This window comes from Diabrotica undecimpunctata, chromosome 2, assembly GCF_040954645.1.
Source record: "Diabrotica undecimpunctata isolate CICGRU chromosome 2, icDiaUnde3, whole genome shotgun sequence".
Lineage (NCBI taxonomy): Eukaryota > Metazoa > Arthropoda > Insecta > Coleoptera > Chrysomelidae > Diabrotica > Diabrotica undecimpunctata.
This window is the reverse complement of record NC_092804.1, coordinates 59703867-59724342: the sequence shown is the minus strand read 5'-3', so window position 1 is coordinate 59724342 and position 20476 is coordinate 59703867. Positions and strand designations below refer to the sequence as shown.

The 20476-nt window shown below is 30.7% G+C and overlaps 1 protein-coding gene across 2 annotated transcripts in view; it reads left to right on the top strand.

Moving 5' to 3' along the window:
* The first annotated feature begins 1391 nt into the window (after positions 1-1391).
* Positions 1392-20476, top strand: part of LOC140434614 (putative fatty acyl-CoA reductase CG5065) — a 132243-nt gene continuing 113158 nt past the window's right edge. The window contains exon 1 of one of the 2 annotated variants that reach the window (XM_072523002.1): positions 1392-1519. The gene's annotated coding sequence lies outside the window, so the exon portion shown is untranslated. The remainder of the gene's footprint in view (positions 1520-20476) is intronic. The other variant, XM_072523003.1, reaches the window with a different exon arrangement.

Sequence of the window (20476 nt, the reverse complement as noted above, 5' to 3'; positions counted from 1 at the left end):
TCTGTAATAATGTGGTTAAAAAATTTACCTTCTATAGCAGAAGACGTAAAATTTTGGTCAGACAAATGCTCTGGCCAAAACCGAATTTTTTTAAATTTTGTATGTATATGTGGGCTGTCCTCAGTAGTTAGAATTCATCCTAAATATTTACTCAAGGGGTATACACACAACAAAGCAGACACAATACATGCACTGATTGAGAGGAAGAAGAAAAGACTTCCTACTATGAGTACTTCTGTACCTCATGAATAGGCTCAGTTTATATGGACCTGTAGTTCTTTAAAACCGCATATTGTTTATGAGCTGAAAACAATTGAGTTTTTCAACTTTGAAAAAATGGGTAAAAAATCGACAAGTCCGTTTATTAATAGGAAAAGAAACACAGATAATGACCCCTTTTTATCTTCTATAATTATGCACTTGAAAGTCAAAAGAGACCAACCTGAGATTATGTTTTATGAAACAACAGTTTCCCAGAAAAATTTTAAAACTGTCAATTTTAAAAGGAAAATGAGAAATTCTCTCGATGGTCTCCTACAAAAGATATTATATCAAATAAATAAAATGAAAAACCAATTCCAATTGATAGTTCAAAATATCATCACCTAATGGAATTGCTAGAATGGGTACCTTCTATTTACCATTCCTTCTATAAATCTTTGAAAACAACAAAAAATAAAATTGTCGTTAACGAAAACATTTTTACAATGACAGATTTACAGATTGTTATAATGTTAAGTTCTGATTATAAGGTTCTTTTCCTAATAAAATAATACCAAAAGGGTAGTTGTCCTGTTTTTTTTATTAATATAGTAATACAGAACAAAAAAGGCTGTAGTCCTAAAGTATTTATTATTACAATACAAACCAACTTAACGCCAATTATGTTACTGTAAAATAAAATACAAAGTATGTTTTCTTTAAAAACATAAAGCTGCAACATCATTTGATGATTTTAAAGGCATTTTAAATTATGGTGTACAAACTAAGAGCACTAATTTTAATCTACTGCAAAACAAAGTGAAAGTGACTTCCTCCCTTTCAAGTCTAACGAACAGATTTAAATTAAATTTAACTATTTTTAATATATACAGTCCCAATACTTCATCTTTAATTTATGTTATAATAATAAAAATATTGTACAATAGTTTCAATGATCTTGGTCTCCCTAATTAATAAATTAATCATAATGTTATGAAAGAATTCTAATATACACCTTGTACAATATTTTCTTCATTTATGTAAAAGTCTGTTGATGTTGCGTAAATGCAGAAAGGTAGTGCCAGCGAAGAAAAATGTTTTATCTTCGAATATACATAACATATATTAATCTATAAATCATTTTCGTTGTCCCCCTTCCAATTCTAATTGGTACACCTGCAACTTATAGTACCTAACTTATTGTTGGAAAATGGTACCATTGTGCGTTCAGTGATTTAAAGTGGTGGTATATCGTGCTTAGGATTTGAAGAACGCTCAGTTTTGATTTTGAGTGGGGATTAACCACGAGTATTTTGGCGTAAGTATTTTTTAATTGTTTCCTAATAAAAATATAATATAAAATATTTTGAGTATAATATGTTTTTAAAATATTACAAAATGTTTGATAACATAAGTAAAATTTAAAAAATGATTTAAAAATACAACTAAAATATTAAATAATGTTTTTCATTATTATATAAAACATCATACGTATTTAAAAAACAATGGTAAAATAAAAAAACTCACAGACAATGATATAATTAATCCTTTTTTCTTTTTTATTTATATTTGGTAATATCTGATGTCCAATTAGATCAATTTGTGAAAATTTATATAAATTTTAAGCAAAAACATATAAACATATAAATCTCACCATTATTAATATCTAACATAAAATCTTTAGTCAATACATTTTTTTTTACCTCGAACACGATTATTTCAAATTTATTTTCGATTATTATTTGCAATATATATTTTTTATTTCTCATAAAACGTCTGAGAAATTCCAATTTTCTTTTTTATGGTGTTAGTAACTTGCTAAGTCGGTGTGTTTATTTGGTAAGATACATTCTCTTGAGTTTATTGGACATTTTATTTTCAACATTCTCTTATAGGTTCATATTTCCAATCTCTTACATGTGTCTCAGTTAGTGTCCATGCTTGAATATCAAATACGATAATACTAAAAACAATATATGTGGAAATAGACACACTTTAAGTGAAATATTCATATTCCATCTTTATCATTATAATTAGTTTTAATTAAAAAAAAAACTTACCCACCTGCTTAACTTTACATTGTTTTTTTTTATTTATTATTATATATCACTTCACAATATTCCCAGTGGTATGCTGACTTTCAAACTCCTCCTAGATTGATCATTATTTAAGTCCTCCTTCCATATTTTAGAAGGAGGATACTACTTTTAACTATAGTATCATATATTTTTTCTTGTTATCATTGGTGGTTAGTCTGACCCGATGGTTTGGTCCCATCTTACGACTTTTATGACATTTCTATGGCTGCTCAATTTTACTTATGACCCTCCGCCCAATTTTTGTTTTCTGGTCGCATCCACTGTTACATCCTGTGATGGAACTTATACTCCAGTGCAACCTGCTTTTTCCTTATCCATTTTTTCTTGCTCTTGTCCGCCGATATCTACATATTTCATATTGTCTACATTTTTAACTAAACTATTTCGTTGTATTTCTTTAACAATTTCTTTGTCCTATAATTTAATCTTTAATCATAATAAATTAGTCATCTTAACATGATTGTCTGTAAATAAAGTATATTATAGAATACTATAATTTAATCCTATACTCATATCTCCGCACATCCTTCTACATTTTTACCTGTTGGTTGGTTTATTATTGTATCTGCCAAAGTTTAACCCAAGTAATTATAATGTTATTGCTCTTTTGAGGTCGACGAAACGAAGGTGTATTTGTTAATTTTGTGCAATTTTTTTTTCTAGAGTAAAACAAAAATTGTATATTTATGATCTGCCTGAATAAAATGCTAAATGTTTGTCTGCTTCCTCTTTAAGATATTATAGTTTAATTCTCTTTTTATAATTTTACATTCTTAATTTTTTTTTTTTTTTATTATAACAATAAATTTTTTTGGGGCAATTTTTTTTCAATTTTTGGGAACATTTTGAACAAAATAATCTTGTAATTTTTTCGTAAACTTGATCGTTTTCGAGATATAAACAATTTAAAACTGAAAAACGCAAAAATACGATTTTCAAGACTCAAAAACTCAAGTAAAAAATATTATTTTTAAATTTAGCAAGGTCCTAAATTCAAGGTATCATTTACCGATAAGTATTTTGGGCTTATTTCATTTTAAAATATTGCTTTTTATTCGTTAATGAAGCGGTTATGACAGGACGGGCGCGGCGTGTATAAGAGAGAGAAATAAGATCTACGGTACAAATTTTTGCTGGTTTGAATTCTTATTGTACAAATGAGCGCCCAAAAGGCAACCTGAGATTTTAAATGTCAGTTACGCGTTACGAGCGCGAAATCAATTTTCACTCGATGGTAAAAATTAGATATCTTTTGATCTCACTGTTCCATCGACAAAAATCAAAATGCGTTTTTAAGGTGAAGAGTGCAGCTTTCATATGCAGTTTTTATAAAGGTGTTAAATAAATAAACTTTACACGATTTTTGCTATTTTTTACGATTCGCATGAGATCAAGAAAATTTATCACTTTCATTGACTGGTCGTAGTGAAATTGTCATTCAGGCATTTGAAATACGCCTAAAAGACACAGAATTTACTCTTTTATAGTACAGACGATCGCATGTTACAAGAAAAGTCTCCACGAAGACATTTGGAGTGGAATTTAAAGCTGTAGCTGTTTAGTTTCAAAAATCATACTTATATCATCAAAAACAATCAGTTTTTAACGTTTTAGGTCGTTTGTAATGTGAAAGTTTAAATTCAGCGTTTTTTAGGCTCATATTTGTTGCCAAAACGTAAAAAATTAAAATTTCAGTTATAAGTTTTAAAGATTGGGCTCTAAAAATGGAAATCTTACTACGTACCGTCAATGGCAGTGATACATTTTATTGATTTCATGAGAATCGTAAAAGTGAAAAAAATCGCGCAACGTTTATTTATTTAACACCTTTATTAAAACCGACTTAATTTGCGGTATAATTTAAAATTGTCTACGAAAGTAGCACTCTCCATCTTTAAAACGCATTTTGATCTTTGTCAATAGGATACTTTTATCAAAAGACATCGAATTGTTACCGTCGAGTTAATACAAAAACTTTTTTGCATATGTTTTCGGGTAGCACAATTGATATTTTTAGAAAACTTCATCTTGTTCGTATCATCTTTAGAGGTTTTTTCGTCTTTGACGATTAGAGTAAAATATTTATTTTCTAGTGGTATTTGATCTGATAATGATTTAGAATAATAATAAGGCTATAACGTGAGATCATATTTACTCTTTTTTAACAAGAGTCAAATGAAGATTTTTAGGTGAGAATTGATTATATTGAGGACTTCTCATGGTTTTATAAATATCGAAAGCCATATAAGATTATATAAAAATTTATTACGTTCTAATTGATAGTACTTTAAAAGATATTTTATTAGCGTGAAAAGTGAGTTTTTTTTATTCCAGCAGTTTAAAACACGTTAGCATTCAAAGATATTTATATACTTACGTTGACTTACGTGTCATGTACTTATTTCTCGTATTTAACCTTTGACATAGTGTGTCACGACTCATATATGTGTCGTAAAGGTTAAGTCATTTAAAGGGTGTCTATGTTTCGAAAATAAAATATATTTGATTTGTGGCTAAAGTTTTATTTAATATTATCTTCGAAATATACAATACAAAAGCCGGAGTGAGAAACAACTTTTCTATCCTAAGCTGAAGTAAAATAATAGAAGTAAAATAGTTCATTTCAACATTTATTATTTAAAAACTGATTAAATATTTTAACTATATATAAAATTAGTATACCAATAGTTTTTCCACCAGTTAACATATATTTTTAATGTGCTTCATTGAAGTACACTAGACAAAATGTAGGTTTAATATGACATTCTTTACAATATGTTTTAACTTTTCTATCGGCCTCTCTACTAGTCATGTTTTTGCCTTAAATTTTGTAACATCCTGTATACCGTCGTCTTTTTTTATTGTCTATCTTGTTTTGCCGGTAATTTTTTGGGTGTAAGTGGTTGTGATGGTTCTAAATTTGCCTCTATTTGCTAGGTTTAACCTGAACTCAAGGATACATAGCTTGCTACTTTTTTCACATTCGGGTAGCACTTCAGAATTTTGAACAGAATAATTAAACTTTGGTAGGAAACTATTTGATCACTAAAATCAACACCCTTTTTCAATAAGTTATAATCAATAATAGCTTATAGCTTCAGGACCGGTGAATTATTATTCTTTTTACTCGAGTCAATTAAGGCGCAATTATTATTTTTAAAATATTGTAAGCATTACCACTAGTCTTTGGTCAACTCATTTTAACAATTAGTCCAGGATATCAAGATTTTCTGCTGAGAAATCTTTGTGTATTTATGGATTTGCTTGAAATTTTGGCAGTAGGTAGAAAAGACCTCAAAGATCAAAATCTATGCTATGACAATATGTGCTTTGTCTCTGGAGGTGGTTACCACCCAACTCGTGGAGTGAAAAAAAATTATCAAAAAAACAATGGTAGTCGCCAGAAGAGTGAATTTTAAAACAAAAATGTTCTTTAGAGTTATTTCGAAAAGTTAATATTTTTATCACGAGTTGTTCGTGACTAAAAGTTCACAAATTACATGTCAAAAAAGCGGTTAACTCCTAAAAATTTAGATTTTATCAGAAGAAGTGTTTGGATATAAAATGAAGCTTATAAAAAAACGATATTCGTCTTTTATTATTACCGTAAACTTAATGTTAACAAAGTTATAGCTGTTCGAAAGTAGGCTGTTATTCATTGAGTAAAAAAATCAAAGAATATGATGTTGAATAACAATAAAACGGTAAGTTTTTTATGGAAAACCTAAAAATACTTTTTTTAAAGATTAAAAAAACCTTTAAACTGGCCACTAGTCAAAGTTATTTGCATGTAAAGATAAGTTATAAACAAAATAAAGTCCGCTTCTATTTTTTGTGAAGCAGAAAGTGACAAACTCACCCCCATCAAAACCACCCTGGTTGAAACTATTCGTTGGTTAATTTAACTGGTTCAAAATATTAATTTTTCCAACATTTCGAGTTATTATTATTTATCATTATTAGTAATATACAATGATATTGAGCCGCAGCAGACAAGCAGAGCTTATGTGGTCCACATTACAAAATATTCGTAGGTACTAAACTAAATAATGTAATATAAATAAACTTTTCTAATAAAGTAAAAATAAAAATATTATCCAAAAGAACTCGTACTTGGAAATACTTCTTGCAATAGTAGCAAGTACAAAAATACAAAGATTACAAAATATACATAAGATTACAAAATTTATTCTAATGAAGAGAAATCATATCATATATATACTTACCATTTTAACAGTTTTCGAAAAAAAGAAAATACAAACATTATAGTTAACATAAGACTAGGTACAATATTCTGTTGTTTTTAAAACTATTTAAACTTGTAGCTTCTACTATGTCATCACTCACTGTTCCATTTATCAAAAACTGGGTTAACTAAAAAGTTTTGCCTTGCAGTGGTTTTAAAAGACTCCTTCTTCAATTTATAGTTATAACCTCTTAGTCTAGCATGTTCGTTGGTATTAAAAAAGTTTGATATAAGGGGAATAGCCCATTTTATACTCCATTCTGACAGCAAGTTAAGGTCATTCTAAAGAGTATTATTGATATTTGGACAGTAATATAACTATAAATCGTCGGTATATAAAACCGATTTTGACTGCCATCCAAACGTTAAATGAGATTAGTACAACAAAAACAGAATAGGCACTAATACTGATCCATGAGGGACACCACTAGCTCCCTCACGTAGAATACTGCAGTTACTTTCCAGTTTGACCGAAAAGTTCTTTCAGAGAGAAAGTTTTCTAACGACAATAACAACTCACCAGGCACGCCGTAATGTTCTAGCTTGAGCATATTTTTTTATAGGTTCCCGATCAAATGCACGGGCAAAATCTATATAAATAATAGCAATCGGCTTATATCGGTCCAAAGATAAAGTCCATTCATTAAGAGCGAGAAGGGGGTTGCTAGTTACAGAACGATTCGGCAGAAATCCGTGTCGAGAGACTGGAATAACATTGTGCTGTAACCAAAAGCACAGAATAATAAACAATCAGAATGCCCACTCTGCTTGAAAAAATAAGTACGCGCGTCTCGTTCGCGCAGACGGAATCAGCCATGTTTTAAACGGAACCAGTGCTGTTCAGTGACTTTTATCTGGTGTGCATAGAAAAATTAACCTGGTTTAATTTATTTACGGCAACTATAGACATAATACGCACTATTTTATTCGTACTTTTAGTTAAAGAATATATTAAATTATTTCAAATGTAGATACTAAATTATTAATCTCTAAAAATTTAAATTACAGTTCTGTCGTAGCTTGTCACAAATTTCTCAATTCGAGTCTATATTTCCGTTTAAAATAAAATATAGCTGACAAACTTCAAATGCGGCATCTGAGAGTGGGCATTCTGATTGTTATTTATTCAGTGCCAAAAGTATACTAATTTATTAGCTTTTAATTTTTCCATTATTTTAACTGATGATGGAACTGTTACCGGTCAATATTTAATCGAAAGGAGTTTATTTCAGTTTTTATATATCGGTGTTATTATATCAGATTTCCATGAAGTTTGGATTGAATTTGTTTGCAAGGATTTGGCCAGTAAATAAGCAATTGGAGCCGCTAAATTATCTGCACAATTATAATATAATAATGGTGAAATATTTTCCGATCCAGGAGAGGCTGTAGTCATGAAAGAACTTAATACCTCTTTAAACAATTCACTAGAGATGACCTTTCCATTATTCCGTCAGTAGGAGGCACATCTGAAAACATAGCATCCGTGTCGACTCTGAAATGCACTGGAAAATGTTTCGGCAAATAATTCACAAACCATTTCTTTTAATTATATTTCACCATTAGATTTTTTGAATAACGGTATACCAGTTTTTGCATAGAATTTTGATCTCACGTATTTGTAAACCGCTTTGACACCTCCAGTACTAACTGTGTTTTTGTAGTTACTTCTCCACAATCTAAACTCTTTTGTCTATTGGAAAATTGTCGATGAATACGTATCCTTTTTTCCTGAATTTTTCTCAGATGGTTTTTTCCTTACCCTTTTCCATAAAACATTTTTTCTTGACTCATTGCGATCAGTCGATTATCAATCCAAGGGCTTCTGGGACTAATTCTAATGGTGTACCTTGAAGAACATGTATCTATTCGTTTATATATAGTTTCTTAATATTTATTCCAAGAATCATTACATGAATAACCATCTAAAATAACCATCTAATTAAATAAAACCATTCATTACATGAATAACCACTTTTTTCAAAATTTCTCCAAAAATCCCTTTTTTTCAAATAACTTGACAATTAAAAAAGATACAGAAAAAATGTAACAATACAAAAAAATAAGATTTGTTTACCAAAGATGCTTATTCTTTCTATTTCTATAGACTGAAAATTAAACGGGATATGATTGTTTAAAGGTTGTATTAATAAAACAATCAAATTACTTAAGTAAAAAGATTCTTTCTTGTGCACCTCATTTTTTATATATGTACTGCCAAAATGGTGAACGTTCTTTCCAAGGTATCATGGATTTATCTAGGACCAAATCTTGACCCGAAATTATACAGTTTTAGAAAATTGTTAGTGTAGAATTAATAACAGGGCGAAGTTTATATAGTATGTCTGCGCCTGAATCTTTAGGAATCTTTAACCACCGAATGAAAACATTTTAATAAAAATAAAAACCTCTCACATCACTAAATTAATAACCTTATTGTAAAATATGTGCCGATTGGATCAATAACGTACTTTTGAAGCACAAACAATTTCCATGCATAGAAAGCAGGTAAAAAAATTTAACATTTCATCCTAAGTAACCCGTTGATCCTTTTTAAATCGAGATTTTGATTCTACATGTTTGTGTAGTGGAACTTCTGCATATCAATTAGTTTCTTGAACATAATTTTAATTAGGGCATCATCGACCAATAATTTACACCAATCTAAAGGTGTTTTTGAACCTTTCGAAATATTGTAAACTGGTTCATTTTTACAAAGCATTGCTAATAAGATTTCATCAGTTTCACTTATTTCTGGCCATTCGGTAATAGCCGGTTCATCAATAATATTGTTTTAGATAGTCTCAGCAGTAACATTTTTTGCGCCATTCACTCCAAAATCGTTATCTCCCTTATAGATCATCATAAAAGCAATCCAAATATATTAACAAATAGCAATAAGTAGTAGAATTTTTAATTAAAATATTTATATATAATTTTTCTTTTTTCTTTTATACTGCATATAGTTACAAAGGATAATAATGCATTATCAGTATATACAGTCAATAAATATCCAATAATTAAATGATAAGAAACTATTCTTCGAACAACTGAAAAATTAATTAGAAAACATATGAAACTTTAGAGGCATTAGTTTATTGGAAATAGAAACAGACTAATAGAAAATATCAAAAATAATGGAAATGTAGGGAGAAGAAGCAATTAACGATAATGAATCAAGATTAATCAAATTATTCGACAATGCACTCACCAGTTATGGAGATTTTAACAACAAAGGTAAACCAATACAGAAGTATAGACTGTACAATGCATATAAAATTAATAAAATGTTAAAATAGATAAAAAATGACTAAATAGAAAAATAAAATAGAAAACGCAATACAAAAAATCACAATTTACTAGTAACCTGAAAGCGTAAAATATTACATACGAGTGAACTGAAGGAAAAATTATGGTAGGTCATTTATGAAGCATAAAAGGAATTAAGAGTAAGTGTAGCCAAACGTGTATTTGGGAGTAGAAATATCCAGTTACAAAAAGTTTAAAGAAAGTGTAAAAAAACAAACAAATAAAGTGGCTTATGAATTAGAATGTCTGAGAGATATCACATGAGGAAATATGATATCTCTAAACACAGAAAAGATAAGAGTAGAACTAATATGTTTTATGAATGGATAGTGAACGACTACCCAGAATTGTAGGAGATTTAAATTTAACACATACCTTCCTACCAGGAAGACCATTTAAAAGATGGTGAGATAGCTCGCAGTCAACGTCTTAAACAAGACTTAAGCCTTAAGATCTTAAGTCATCATATAATAATTGACATTTACAAAATAGTTGACGATATTAGAACTCCACAAATTATGTTGTATTGCATGCAGAGGAAAGAGAAAAGAATATCTAATGCTGATTTAAATACCCTATGAACATAAAACCGAAACGACTAAGGAAAAGTTGAAAAAAAAAAACATCAAGCTGAAAACAAAGGAGAAATAATTGAAAGAGAATCAGTGGAGAGAGCAAGAACTGTTGTCATCCAATATCGGAGAACGTTGTAAAACGTATTATATATGATTAAATATTAAGAATTCAAATACAGTGACAACTTTTATTTTTAAATGCCATGTAGATTATATCACGTGGAATTTGAAAGTGCGTGAGGTAAATACTCAATTAGCACAATATTTAAGCAAAAAATATATAAACATTACATCTTATTTTTGAAATAATATTGTTTTTTTTTAGCGATTAAGTGTAGATCATTATCAATAACTAAGAATTTCCATTCTTAGTAAATTAACTGTCGCTTTCTTCTTAGAACTCTTTTTTGTTTGTTTCTTCTTTTTTACGGATTATCGCGTGACTTGGCTTCAGTTACCTTTTAGTAGTAAGTTTTACCATTATTTTCAATTTTTAGATATTCTCCAATTTCCCACTTGTCCTCCGATCTCTCTTTTGGTATTATTCTCAGTCTTTCTCTCTTCAATATGATAACTTTCTGAGGAAGTTTGGTTCGTTCAATTTTTGTGTCGCGTCCATCACAATATACGTACTTTGACGAGTCTTTTCACTTCATTGCGTATCTTATTTCGTCGTTTATTCTTCTTATATCGTTTTGAGTTTTCCATTCCTTTTATTATTGGATTCATACGCCTACACAAAGTCTCCTTTCAAATTTATCTACCTTCATTTTGTTATCTGTTAGGCAACTTAACTTGGCTACATATTTGAGTACCAGTCTAATTGTTACTTTGAATATGTTTTGTTTTAATTTCGGCTTACGTCTCTGTCGTTAAATTGTCTTGATATCTTGAGTAGGTTTTGATGTCGACTAATATATACTCGTATTATTGTAGTCTTACTAATACACCAAAGGTACCAAAATCACATTAAAGAGTGTTAATACATATCAGAAAGGATTGTAACAGCAAAGATAAGAATGGAGAAGCCGGACCTGAACATATTTGGAGTATACGGCCCAAAAAATAACAAGCCCCAATCAACAAGGGAAACGTTTTATGATGAAATACAAGTGGTGGATCAATCCAGATGATCAAGTCAGAATACCAGAACCCAAAATTAAGCAAAAACATAACGAGAATGTTAAAAACGAAAATCGAGAACTAATGGTAAACTTCTATACGAATAATGAACTTAAACACCCTTTTGACCACGAAAACCAACATAAATATACATTTAATAAAATCCGTCGATAAAGATCTATGATAGATTATGTTATTATCAACATAAATACACATCCATCAAAAATACTCCACGTAGAATACCTCAATTCAGGTATAGGTAGAGACCATAGCCTAGTATTATGTAAAATAAGAATAATAGTAAAATACTTCACACCCAAGAGAGCGGTGCCAACACAAACAAAAATCAAACTCTAACAACTAAATACGGAATCAACGGAATACTTATACAGAAAAAGAATATTAGAGAAGATCGCTGGGAATAAATATTAGAAAACAATACCACCGAGCAAAGCTGGGTAAAACTCAAAAGTAACAATTAACGCAGCAACAGAATCGCTTGGAAAGAGAAAAGTTACGAACACTAACGTATCAAAAAAAAAAACCCAATGGTGTAGAGAGGAAATGAAAACAAGATGTGAAGAAAAGAAGAAAGCCTTCTTACAATGCAGAAAAGAACAAATACCACAGGCCACTATAACCGAATCAGAAATAAAACGGATACTTTAGTATGAAAAATAAAAAGGAAACACCTTCTTAAAACAGATGGAACACGACTTCTACGAAACACAAAAAGAAATATGGATAATGAATAAGGGGACAAAGAAAAGAGATGAACGAACTAATGAAAACAAAATACGTTCAGAAGGAAACATGGTAGACTAATTTCGATCCCTATTTGATAAAAGTGACGATAATATGCCACCAACACCAGAGGTGACGACAAACGAAAAAATAAATATTAAGGAGAAAGAGCTAAAGAAAGCATTAAAGAAATTAAAAAATAGAAAATCATCAGGAGAGGATAGAATACCGAATGAAATCCTAAAGTACGGAGGACTAGATCTGACCAAACAACTAATAAAACTAATCCAAAAAATAATAGAACAAAACAAAATTTCTCAAGAATGGAGATTAAGCATCTTAATACCTCTCTTTAAAAAGAGAGATAAATTGGACCCGGGAAATTACAGAGGAATAACCAAAAAGATAACAAATCAACTGAATTAAATTATAACACTAAAAGAAGAACAACAACGTTTTATGCCAGGAAGCATACAACAAACCGGCGATATATGTTTCGTGGAATTTAAGAACGCATTTGACTGGGACAAGGTAAAGGACGTTATCCACTTATTATACGCAAGAGACGTACCTCTAGAAATAGTCAAAACGATAGAAAATATCTACCAAAACAACACAATAAAAGTAACAGGAGTAGAAGAATTAACTGACCCCACTGAAGCAGGCAATGGGATAAGACAGGGAGATTCCTTAAGTCATCTATTATACAACCTTATTATGGATGAAATAATAAAAAAAGTCATCGTCATCAGCCTACTGTCACACCTGTTTAAAATACTCACCAAAGTCATAACTACTCGACTAATAAGGAAATTAGACGAATACCAACCAACCAACCATATGAACAGGCAGGTTTTAGAAAAGGCTATTCAACTTCCGATCACCTGTTAACCACAAAAATATTAATAGAAAAATGTAACGAATACAAGTTTCCAGTTTTCCTAGCATTTGTAGACTACGAAAAAGCTTTCGATACCATAGAACACACGGCCGTAATAAACGCAATGCAAAATTGTAGAATAGACAGCAGATATATTAACTTAATAAAAGAAACTATGAACCAAGCTACAGCTACATACTACCTAAATGAAAATGAACACACGAACCCTGTACCATTAAACAGGGGAGTCAAACAGGGAGATACTTTATCACCCAAACTGTTCACCTTAGTTTTGGAGGACGTTTTTAAAAACCTAAATTGGACATATAAGGAAATAAACATCAATGGCCGCTACCTCAGTAATCTACGATTTGCAGATGACATAATCCTGATAGCTACTGACCTACAAAAAATGCAAACCATGCTTTTAGAACTACATACGGAATCTTCTAAAATAGGACTGATAATGAATTTAAACAAAACAAATGTCATGCACTCCGAAGACACCGTGACAATAATAAACGATAAAGTTATAGAAAAAGTTGAAGAATATATATATACTTAGGACAAAAAATAATACTAAATAGGGAAATTCAAACTGAAGAAATAAAAAGAAGAAGAAAGTTAGCTTGGGCAGCATTCGGTAAACTGAACTATATACTCAGAAACCAACAAATTCATTTACATCTTAGATCTAGAGTTTTTGATGCATGCATTATTCCGATATTAACTTATGCGGCACAAACATGGACAATCACAAAAAAGAATATGAATATACTTAGAGTCACTCAACACGCGATGGAAAGAGCAATGCTAGGTATATCACTTAAGGACAAGAAAACAAACACATGGATAAGACAGAAAACCAAAGTCACCGATGTGGTGCAAAAATCATTAAAGTTGAAATGGGAATACGCTGGACATGTAGCTAGGAGCGATCTAAACAAATGGCACAGATCAATTTTAACCTGGAGACCATACCAACACAAAAGACCCAGAGGCAGACCTCCTATGAGATGGACAGATGATCTGAAAAGGACTGCCGGGAAAAATTGGCTACAAGTAGCGTACAATAAAAAACAATGGAAAGGAAGACTTGAAGATGCTTATGTTCAGATGTGGACGTGAATGGCTAGACGAAGAAGAAGAAGAATAAAAAAAGTAAGAACTTATATAGCAATACTACTCTCTCAAAAGGAAGATGACTTACACCAATGTATGTTAACTTCCTCAAACAAAGACAAAATGCATGGATCTAGCAACAAATTTCTAAGATGTAAATTGGAGCTGGAAAGTTAAATAATAAAACAAGTGATTGATTTTAAATATCTAGGCACTACCTAGAAAAAACCTACTTATCTAGCTACGGAAAGCTCGAAACAGAAGTAAAAGATAGAGCAAATAGAGCAAAGAGAGCCCCAGATTGCCTGAATGAAACAATATGAAGAAATAAAAATATTGGAAAAGAAATAAAGGGAAGAATTTACAAAACCGTCATCAGACCAATAATAACATACGCGGTATAAACACAATCTGACACAGAGGGGATAAATAGGATGTTAAAAACAGCAGAGATGAAAATACTTACAAATGAAAAATTAATGGTAAAACATTATAGGACAGAGCTGGAAGTAGAGATATAAGACGTAGATACAGAGTGGAGAACATCTAGCACTGGAAAAAAATAGAAGAGTAGAATGGAACGATCATATAATGAACGTTCTCAATGACAACAAATAGAGTAGTACAAACGACAAGAGACGGTTCCCCAATAGAAAGACGATCAATAGGAAGACCATGAAAACGATGGAATGACAGCTTACTTTTTAATTTGCCTCGATTAAAAAACGGACACTTGTCAAGTCAGATTCGTTCTGCTTCTTTCTGATGTTCGAGGAGAACAGTTCGCCTCGAAATCAATGTATGTATAAAAATAGTAAGAAGAAGACTGAATGAACCGGGTTTAAATCCAAAAAGTCCCGCTTTCGAAAGGTCTCACACGTCACCAAACTAGACGGTTACAATTTGCAGTGGTCGAGTATACAGACGCTGACGGATAGTGGTAGACATATTTTAGAAAAAAATGTTATTTTCGATGGTTTCATTATACTATGGGTTGGGATTAGTTGGAGTAATCGCACAGAACTTGTCGAAGGGAATCTAAATTTTGATTGGTACATAACTAAAATTTTTTGCAGGCTATGTTTCACTTTATTCTGGCTTCATTACGTTCGATGATTTCGTGCTAATGCATGCCCGTGCACTTGCCGCAAGTCACTTGAGGCCGTTAGTATTGAGAATATAGATTGGCCTGATACAGATTCTATAAAAAGCGAGATAGATGACAACGAAATCCAGCTTATAACTCGATTGCAGAATTACGAATTGCTGCACAGAAAGAATGGGCTCGAATTTTGCAAGTAGCCATTCAAGAATTTCTGAGCAGCGTGCTTATAAGGATAAAGGCTGTTGTGAGAGCTAGATAAAGTAATACTAAAGACTACATTCTTCTTACTGATTTTTTATTTCGTTATATTTGTTGCTGTTTCCAATTAAATTATGATTAATTGACAATTAAATGTTATGATTAAAATCGTGCTCTTTAATTAAGTGGTCTGAATATCTGATGCAATATAGTAACATATAATATTCAATAAATTTTAATTCATAAAACAAAACACTTTAACAAGATATTTATATTTAAAAAATATGTTTTATTTTAAAGAAAAGTAAGTAACATTCATACAACAAAAAAATAGTGTTGAAATTAAATATGCAATATTTTTGTCTGTGAGTATACCTTGCAAATGTTGTTGATCTGGTTCCCTTGGTATTTTATTGATAATCTCCAGTTCTTTTCTTTGTGTAAATGGCAAGTTGTCTGACAAGAAATATTAGGGTCTTTTATATTGTATTGTATTCAGGGTAGATACGATATTTTTTACCTAAGTCTTGATTGAGACAGATAATTAAATACAAATATTTATTATCAATGATTATTTTAGGCTAATTATAAGAATAAGATATTTTTCATCAGAATCAATGTAGTTTTACATGCACTTAAACCAGTTTTCGACAATTTTGCTTAACTTGAAAGGAGGTAATAATTATAAAACAGGAGTTTTAAATAAATCAGTGTCTTCTTTATGAATAGGGAACTATTGATCATTAGCAAATGTGAATTTATCAATGATCAATACTTCTATCTATTAATGTACGTGGATTTTACAACTTCTCGCCGCATTTCGCAGGGATAAATGGAATGAGTAACATCGAGACGCAAGGACCCATCTCTATCCCTACTGCTCATGCATATGTCGATCTAGTACGTCAGCTTACTCTAGTTAAAGTCGCAGATCCATATGGATTTTATATTAAAATGTTGGACTTTTTGTTTTCTGACCAGAGTTCATCGATCCACTAGATTCTTCACAGTAAAGTGACTTATATTCAATCGCCTCTCTATTCTCTAAATAGAATATAAAACAAAAGAACTGAAAAAACCGTAAAGTAAATAATAAATAAAGCAGCGACAGATGTAACAATGAGAATATAAAGAGAATTGATTTAACATAGAATTAAAAAAAGTTAGTAAAAAGAAAAAAGAAGTTGATTAAGGAATAAAATGATAACAAAAAAGGCAAAGGCATATATAAAGGAGAAAATGTTAAGAGGTTTTTAAGCGATAAGAAGAGAATACACGTAGAACAGATATCAAAAGAAATGAAAGAAAACCACAGAACTAAAGAACTAAGAAGACTTTACCAAGGCTTTATTGTTTAAAAATAAAGCAGAGAAGAGTATAAGTGGGGAACTATAAATACTAGAGAGGTCTAAAGAATATTTTGAAGTATGGCAAGGACCAAACAGAACATAGAGAAGCAAAAGCAAGAAATAATCAAAGAATATGTACAAGACAGTTCACCCAGCAAAAACCAAATGAAGTAAATAATAAACAAGCTAAAAACAAAAAAACTGGATGTGCCAGTTCGGGAGTGACCGAGAAAAACAAGCATAGATTCCTTAGCGTGTTATATGCTGATTTTATCACGATGAAATTAACAATTATAAATTTAAGAAAGCACGTGTCTGCAACATCTAACTAGAAACACGCATTGAACTGTGTTTACTACTCCACGTAGTGTGTGAACATAAAAGAGAGATGGAATGAAAGGGAGTGAATGGGAGATGAGGAGACTGATTCTACAACTATATCGACTTTATATCGGAATTAGATACAATCGACCAAGTAATTGTAATAAGAGAAGTACAATCTACCAACGATAGCACTATTCATCGACATCGAGTAAATATATGATAGAATAAACAGCAAAGAATAAAAAAGGCACTTTAAAAATTGGGAATTGGAAGAAAGTTATGCAACAAGATACATATTATTTTAGTAAATACAGGAAACTAAGTAAAAATAAATAACAAAACACAAAGCAAGTATTTATTAAAAATGGCAAAAATAGAACTATAAAAGCAATGATTAAATAGTAAAGCCAACAGTAACATACTGCAGTGCCACATGAATAATAACAAAAAATGAACAAAATTTGCTGAGAAATGTATATTAAATATAGTAAGGAGTTACAGGAATTATCCAATAAACTCAACCCAATAGAAGTGATAAAAACACAGAGACTTCAAAAAGAGAAAATAAAGACCGAGAAAAACGAGAGATCGAAGATTTGGAAAGAATAAAAAAGTCCTCCAACATTTCTTTCTGAAGTTAACCGTTTCCAACAAAAAAAAATGCATTGCTTTCCATATACTTGAATTTTTGTCATACGCAATGAAAGCGGTTCTGAAAAACTTCTTTGTGACTGAGGATATTTAACATAATCTAACCCTTGTTTCTTTACTTTTCAAGGTTGTTGACATATTAGGAAATGTACCTAATACATTCAAAATAATTATTTCTTGCTTTAATAATGTAAATGGATGAATCATTCGAGGTTTTGGATTAAAGCTCGAAGTTTTAAATAAATTAATATTTTTACCTAATTAGGTAAGGTTTAATTCCTAAAAAGTAATTAATACAACTAACAAAAAATATTTGTAATGCTTTTCTGAAATGTGTTGAATTGAAATGTATTGAATTTTAAACAGATTGTTAAAATGTTAATTATTTACAATAAAAACACTTCAATCTTTTAACTAAACTAGGTAGTACTATGTATTTATTAAGCTTTAAAAGTATTAAATGCCGGGGCTTTAACTAAATTACATAGTTTACATTGGAAATTAAATACAACATACAACGTTTAATGATTCTAATTTATTTTTTTACACTATGCTCGGACTATCAGTAACTAAAATTAAATTAAATACTTGTACTTACTTAGCAATAATTATTATAATAAATATTCAAAGGGACCTCCACATGCGTGAACACATGCATTGATACAACGAATCCAATTGTTAGTAATGCTATAGTTAACTAAATTATGTGGGATAGTTTCTGCAGCGTAAAAAATTCGTTTCAGCTTCGTTTCGATTTCATCTCAGTTATCACAAACTAACGATTTCAGATGTCCCCAACAATTAAAATTCAGTACATTGCATTCGGGACTTTGTGGTGGTCACAGGACGGGTCCATTCCTACCAATCCAACAACGATAATAAGTGGTATTAAGAAAATTTTTAACAGCTCTAGTAAAATTTGCTGGGGTTCCGTCGTAAAGAAACCACATTCCACGGCGTGTTTGCAAAGGTACATCTTTAAGAAGTATCGGCAAAACATTTTGCAAGAAATTATAGTAGGCCTCTCCATTTAGTATTCTGGGTAATTCATATGGTCCTATTAAACGATTGTTAATTATTTCAGCCCGTAAATTTATACTAAATTTTCGTTGAAAATTAGTCCTACATTTTAAATAAGGGTTCTGGTCACCCCATATGTGACAATTAATTAAAACTGTACAAACTATTTCTTTTCAAACATGCTTCATCCGTACATTACACTTTAGATGGAAATTCAGGTTCTCTGACGAGTTTATCTTGAAACCACCTACAAGATTTTAATTTTCGAGGAAGTCGAGGAAGATCACCTTGGTGGAAATCTTGTAATCTCTGCTAGTGGTATGGATGTAGAAGCTTTTCTCGAAATGTTCTATGAACAAAGTTTTTCGACATTCCAACTATTTTAGCCACGGCTCGTGTACTTACATTTGGATTATTCTCCACAGCATCCAAAATGTTGTCTTCTATATTTAATCGATGAACACTTCTTGTTCTTTCCCCATTTTTGTTTTTCGCTAAAACAAAACCGTTTCTTACAGTACATGTCACGTAGTCATGTAGTGTAAGAAACGGTTTTGTTTTGAAAACTACATGTCATGTAGTAATATCTGGGGACTCGGGAGACTGCGACGTTGGAAGCCATGAAGAAGACATCAGAAAGGATGTTGAAAGCTCGGCGCAGTGATAGTTGACGCGGTTGAACTTATCAATAAATGTATCATTTAAAGTAGTAGAGATCATCTCGATAAGAAAAATAAAAGTAACAAAATATACTTCAAACTATTTAACTGTTTTTTACTGTTTCCATACTCAAAATTATTTGGTACTCTGACATTTATATAATCTATTGAGCTTAGCGTATTAGTCGCAAATCAAACAGTAACGGATGGGTTACTGATCTAACTGAAATACATAAACAAATTTTGATTTTATTAAATGTGAATGATTACTTAGGAAGTAGTAGAGATCTCTTTGTGATTATTATCTTTTTTATCTTATTTATCAGGTAATGTATGTAGTGTCTCTGCCATTTCTACATGCATGCGGGGTATAATTGACTGGCAATGTCATTCGATGATTTGTAATGTAGTAACTCACATCACTTCTGATGATATACAGACCATTTTGAGCTTTGGGAAGACACCACTCACTCTTCTCCAGTCTGGTACGTGCTGCAGAAAAAGAGTCATTTAGATGCTAATTCTAATTCCTTCGATAGCTAAATGAATATTTATAAATTCAACATAAATTTATTTTAAATCATCTGTATTATTACCGACTTCTCTTGTGATATTACTATGACAATTACTGGTGTGATGACTTATGACTGGTGGAGCATATATTTCACAGTTTGCGCTCTAGTAAGGTTCTTGATTTATTCTTCGGGATTAACCACTTATAAGTTTTTGTTTCTTCAAATTTAACTTTTTTTATATAAAGCGCGTAAAGAAATTTATAATCCCCATCTCCCAAGGCAGTATTATTTCTTCGAAAGTTTTTATTCTTGCTCTAAGTTTCTTCAGATTCTCTTAGTTCTGTAGGATATACGTAA